The sequence below is a fragment of the Rhinopithecus bieti genome, unplaced genomic scaffold, assembly GCF_001698545.2.
Source record: "Rhinopithecus bieti isolate Rb0 unplaced genomic scaffold, ASM169854v2 scaffold_4129, whole genome shotgun sequence".
Taxonomy (NCBI): domain Eukaryota; kingdom Metazoa; phylum Chordata; class Mammalia; order Primates; family Cercopithecidae; genus Rhinopithecus; species Rhinopithecus bieti.
This window is the reverse complement of record NW_016804391.1, coordinates 733,681-739,999: the sequence shown is the minus strand read 5'-3', so window position 1 is coordinate 739,999 and position 6,319 is coordinate 733,681.

Genomic DNA, 6,319 nt, shown 5'->3' with positions numbered 1-6,319 from the left:
ATCAGTGCCGGAAGCGAGCCAGGCTGGGAACGCCCCCGCTGTGGCTCTGGCCGCCTCTTACTCAACTTCAGTTTTCATTATCTTCCTGGGCAGCTGATTGGCACGTTAGTAAAACGCAACAGAACTAGCTTTCTCACTTATTAGTTCTCTAACTTTAGGCAAATCATTTAACATCTCTGATCCTCAGTGAACTTCCTTGAGATTAGCTTACCTCATTTGTTGAATGAGGGTGGTAATACCACGAGGTAATGTGTGTAAAGTGCTTTAAGGGCTTAAGAAAAATGAGTCTTGGGCCGGGCACGGTGGCTCACGCCTGTAATCCCAGCACTTTGGGAGGCCGAGGCGGGTAGATCGTGAGGTCAGGAGTTCGAGACCAGCCTGACCAATGTGGTGAAACCCCTGTCTCTCCTAAAAATACAAAAAAAAAAAAAATTTAGTCGGGTGGCGCGCGCCTGTAATCCCAGCTACTCAGGAGGGCTGAGGCAGGAGAATCGCTTCAACCCGGGAGGCGGAGGTTGCAGTGAGCCGAGATCACACCACTCCACCCCAGCCTGGACTACAGAGCAAGACTTCGTCTCAAAAAAAAAAAAAAAAAATTAGCCCGGCGCCATGGCGGGCACCTGTAACCACAGCTACAGGGAGGCTGAAGCAGGAAAATCGCTTGAACCCAGAAGGCGGAGGTTGCAGTGAGCACACCACTGCACTCTAGCTGGCTACACTCTAGCTGGGGGGACACAGCAAAACTCCGTATCAAAAAAAAAAAAAAAAAAAAAGATGAGTCTTGGCCTGGCACAGTGGCTCATGGGCTCACACCTGTAATCCCAGCACTTTGGGAGGCCGAGCCGGGCGGATCACCTGAGATCAGGAATCTGAGACCAGCCTGGCCAACATGGCAAAACCCCTTCTCTACTAAAAATACAAAAATTACCCAGGTGTGCTGGTGCGCGCCTGTAATTCCAGCTACGCAACCTCTGCTTCCTGGGTTCAAGAGATTCTCCCGGATTACAGGTGCCTGCCACTATGCCCAGCTAATTTTTGTGTTTTTAGTAGAGGAGTTTCTCCAGGTTGGCCAGGCTGGTTTTGAACTCCTGACCTAAGGTGATCCAGCCACCTCGACCTCTGAAAGTGCTGGGATTACAAGAGTGAGCCACTGGGCCCGGCCAGTTATTTATTATTGATTTATAATAATTATAAATGTATATTAATAATTTATATCGTTAAATGTATATTTATAATAATTTATAATAATTATAAATATGATTGTGATTATTATAAAATAAATGTATTGATTATTGATTATAAGCTAAACAAGGGGTGGATTATTCATGCTTCGGCTTTGTAGACCATATAGAACCCTGATGTCGACACAGCATGTGGTAGGAGTATAGCATTGAAGACGACCAGAGGTCTCCCTAGTTACCATCTTGGTTTTGGTGGGTTTTGGCCAGTTTCTTTACTGCAATCTGTTTTAACAGCAAGGTCTTTATAACTTGTATCTTGAGCCAATTTCCTGTCTCACCCTGTGACTTAGAATGCCTAAACCAACTGGAAATGCAGCCCATTAGGTCTCAGCATTATTTTACCCAGTCCCTATTCAAGATGGAGTTGCTCTGGTTCACATGCCTCTGACAATTATGCTAAGTGAAATAAGCCAGACTCAAAAGGACAGATACTGTATGATTCCGTGTATATAAGGTACTGTCACCAGTGAAGGGTGTCCAGGTTCTTGGCATCTTGAACAAAGAATTGGACAAAACACGGCTGGGCACAATGGCTCACGCCTGTAATCCCAGCGCTTTGGGAGGCCAAGGCGGACAGATCACGAAGTCAGGAGTTCAAGACCAGCCTGGCCAACATAGTGAAACCCCGTCTCTACTAAAAAATCCAAAATTAGCCCAGCATGGTGGCGCACATCGGTAGTCCCAGCTACTCGGGAAGCTGAGGCAGGAGAATCACTTGAACTCGGGAGGTGGAGGTTGTGGTGAACTGAGATGGCTCCACTGCACTCCAACCTGGACAACAGAGCCAGACTCTGTCTCAAAAAAAAAAAAAAAAAAAAAAAAAAAAAAAAACTGGACAAAACACACGAATAAAGGAAAGAAGGAATGAAGGAATTTATTGAAAATGAAAGAACACTTCACAGTGTGGGAGCAGGCCCGAGCATAGGTGCTCAAAGGCCCTATTGCAGAATTTTAGGGAGTTTAAATACCCTCTACTTAGAGTACGCCCTATGTAAATGGAGAGGATGAAGTAAAGTTACAAAGTCATTTACTTGGCCTAGGCCCTATGGAGAGGATATTTCCTGTCATAGCTGAAGTGTGAATCGGCCTTATGTTCCCTGCCTCCAGACCCTGTTTTCCTGCCTCAGTACCTTATAAGGTACCTAGAATAATCAGATTCGTAGTAACAGAAAGTAGAATGGTGGTTTCCTGGGGCTAATGGGAGAGGGAATGAGGAGTTATTGTTTCATGAGTACAGAGTTTCATCTGAGAAGTTGAAAAAAATTCTGTAGATGGGTGGTGATAATGGCTGCACAACAATGTGAATGTACTTAACGCCACTTAGCTGTACAGTAAATGGTTAAAGTGGTCAATTTCACTTACAGGACAGGCACAGTGGCTCACGCCTGTAAGCTTAGCATTTTGGGAGGCTGAGGGGAGAGGATCACTTGAACCCAGAAGTTTGGGGTTGTGCCCAGAAGCTATGATTGTGCCACTGCACTCCAACCTGGGCAACAGAGAGTGACCCTTCTCAAAAAAATTTGTCTTTTGCTGGGTGCAGTGGCTCACACCTGTAATTCCAGCATTTTGGGGGGCCAAGGTGGGCAGATCACCTGAGGTCAGGAGTTCGAGTCCAGCATGACCAACATGGCAAAACCCCGTCTCTACTAAAAATACAAAAAAGGCCGGGCATGGTGATGGGTGCCTGTAATCCCAACTACTCAGGAGTCTGAGGCAGGAGAATCACTTGAACCCGGGAGGCAGAGGTTGCAGTGAGCCAAGATCGTGTCATTGCACTCCAGTCTGGGCGACAGAGCAAGACTCTGTCTCAAAAAAAAAAAAAACTTTACTTATGTATATTTTACCATACCATATTTTTTAATTATGTAAATTTTACCATAATTTTAAAAATTAAAAATCATTGTGCATACCCAGAAAGGAATTAGAGGGAGGTCCAGCAAAGTATCATTACATGAAAAATTACAGCAGGTCACGATGGCTAACACCTGTAACCCCAGGTGTTTATTGCAGCCTCTCTCTCCACCTCCCGGGTTCAAGAGAGTCTCCTGCCTCAGCCTCCCAAGTAGCTGGGATTACAGGCTTGCACCACCACACCCAGGTAATTTTGTAATTTTTTTTTTTTTTTAGTAGAGATAGGTTTTCCCCATGTTGGTCAGGCTGGTCTTGAACTCCCAACCTCAGGTGATCTGCCTGCCTCGGCCTCCCAAAGTGCTGGGATTACAGGCGTAAGCCACCATGCCTGGACTTTTTTTTTTTTGAAACAGAATCTCTCTGTATTGCCATTGCCCAGGCTGGAATGCAGTGGTGCAATCTTGGCTCACTGCAACTTCTGCCTCCCAGGTTCAAGCAATTCTCCCTGCCTCAGCCTCCTGAGTAGCCGGGATTACAGCTGCCTGCCACCTTGCCCGTATTTTGTAAAAATTACAAAATGTAATTTTGTATTTTAGTAGAGAGGGGGTTTCGCCATGTTGGCCAGGCTGGTCTTGAACTCCTGACCTCAGCTGATCCACCCCTCTCAGCCTCCCAAAGTGCTGGGATTAAGGCTGGTCTCAAACTCCTGACCTTAAATGATCTGCCCACCTTGGCCTCCTAGGGTGCTGGAACTACAGATGTGCACTACCACACCTAGCTAATTTTTAAGTCAGCTTAGCCACCATGCCCAGCCTTAATTCAATTTTGACACTATTTACTTGGAGCTATCACAGACCACATAGGTTAAGGGCTCAGTCCTGAGAGAACTTCCCCTACCCACTTCAGATAAATCGCAAGTTCCTTAGCCGGGTGTGGTGGCTCACACCTGACCAGCACTGTGGGAATCCAAGGCAGGTGGATCACAAGGTCAGGAGTTCGAGACCAGCCTGGTTAACATAGTGAAGCCCCGTCTTCACTGAAAATACAAAAATTAGCCAGTCCTGATGGCGGGCATCTGTAATCCCAGCTACTCAGGACACTGAGGCAGGAGAATTGCTTGAACCCAGGAGGTGGAAATTGCAGTGAGCTGAGATCACACCACCGCACTCCAGCCTGGACAACAGAGCGAGACTCCATCTCAAAAAAAAAAAAAAATCGCAAGTCCCGATAGTCACGTGTGCATCTAACTGACTGGCTATAAATCAGAGATTCTCATGGCCTCCTCTTCTGGTTCAGTTTTTTCTTTTTCTTTCTTTCTTTTCTTCCGCTTTGAGACAGGGTCGCATTCTCTCACCCAGTATGGAGTGCAATGGCATGATTATAGCTCACTGTAGCCTTGACCTTCCGGGCTCAAGCAATCCTCACACCTCAGCCTCTTGAGTAGCTGGGACTACAGGCACGTGCCACCACACCTGGCTAACTTTTTATTTTATTTTATTTTATTTTTTATTGTTATTATTTTTGAGACGGAGTCTCGCTCTGTCGCCCAGGTTGGAGTGCAGTGGCGCAATCTCAGCTCACTGCAGGCTTTGCTTCCCAGGTTCACACTATTCTCCTGCCTCAACCTCCTGAGTAGCTGGGACTACAGGCGCCTGCCACCATGCCCAGCTAAATTTTTGTATTTTTTTAGTAGAGACGGGGTTTCACTGTGCTAGCAAGGATGGTCTCGATCTCTTGACCTCGTGATCCGCCCGCCTCGGCCTCCCAAAGTGCTGCAATTACAGGCGTAAGCCACTGCACCCAGCCAACTTTTTATTTTTTGTAGAGATGGTGTCTCACTATGCTGCCCAGTCTGGTCTTGAACTCCTGAACCTGTAATTCCAGCATTTTGGGGGGCCAAGGTGGGCCTCCCGCCTCAGCCTCCCGCCTGAGTGATCCTCCCGCCTCAGCCTCCAAAAGTGCTGGGATTACAGTCATGAGCCATTGTGCCCAGACACTTTTTGTTGTTGTTTTGATTTATGTTAGATGTAGGGAGTGAGGAGCTCCCAGTTTCTTTTTTTCTTTCTTTCTTTCTTTTTTTTTTTTTTTTTTTTCCAGAGAGTTTTTTTCCATCACCCAGGCTGGAGTGCAGTGGTGCCATCATAGCACACTGCAGCTTCAAACTTCTGGGCTTAAGCTATCATCCCACCCCAGCCTCCTAGATAACACTACAGGTGTGCACTACCACACCTAGCCAATGTAGATATGGGGTCTTGCTACATTGCCCAGGTCAGTCTGGAACTCCTGGCCTCAAGTGATCCTCTTGCCTCAGCCTCTGGAGTCACTAGGATTATAGGTATGCGCCACTGTGCTCCCATTTTCTTTAGGGTGCAGAGAGTCAAGGAGGTAGAGCAGGATGGGGTGGGAGCAAGGAAGTGAAACAACGTTTACTTAGCTATAATAGAGGGAGGAACGGGGAGGAACGCTGAACTGAGTGTGGCCCCAGTCACAGAGTGGTGGTTAGAGGTGGGTAATTGAATATGTGGGTCTGTAGCCCAGGAGAGAAGCTGGAACTGGACCTTGTTGATTCAAGCCAAGGGCTGGCTCCCATTATCATTCGTTCATCCTTCAAAAATTATGTATTTGGCCGGGTACAGTGGCTCACACCTATAATCCTAGCCCTTTGGGAAGCTGAGGCAGAAGGATCGCTTGAGCCCAGTTCAAGACCAGCCTGAGGAACATGGCAAAACCCCATCTGTACTAAAAATACAAAAAATTAGCCAGGTATGGTGGTGCATGCCTGTAATCCCAGCTACCCAGGAGGCTGAGGTGGGAGGTTTGCTTAAGTCCAGGAGGTTGAGGCTGCAGTGAGCTGTGATCATGCCACTGCACTCCAGCCTGGACAACAGGAGTGAGACTCTGTCTCAAAAAAATAATAATAGTAAGAAAAGTTGGGCTGGGTATGGTGGCTCATACCTGTAATCCCAGCACTTTGGGAGGCCGAAGTGGGCAGATCACCTGAGGTCATGAGTTCAAGACCAACCTGGCCAACACGGTGAAACCCTGTCTATACTAAAAATACAAAAATTAGCCAGGGGTGGTGGCGGGTGCCTATAATCCCAGCTACTCAGGAGGCTGAGGCAGGAGAATCCCTTGAACCTGGGAAGGAGAGGTTGCAGTGAGCCAAGATCAGGCCATTGCACTTCAGCCTGGGTGACAGACTGAGACTCCATCTCAAAATAAAAAAA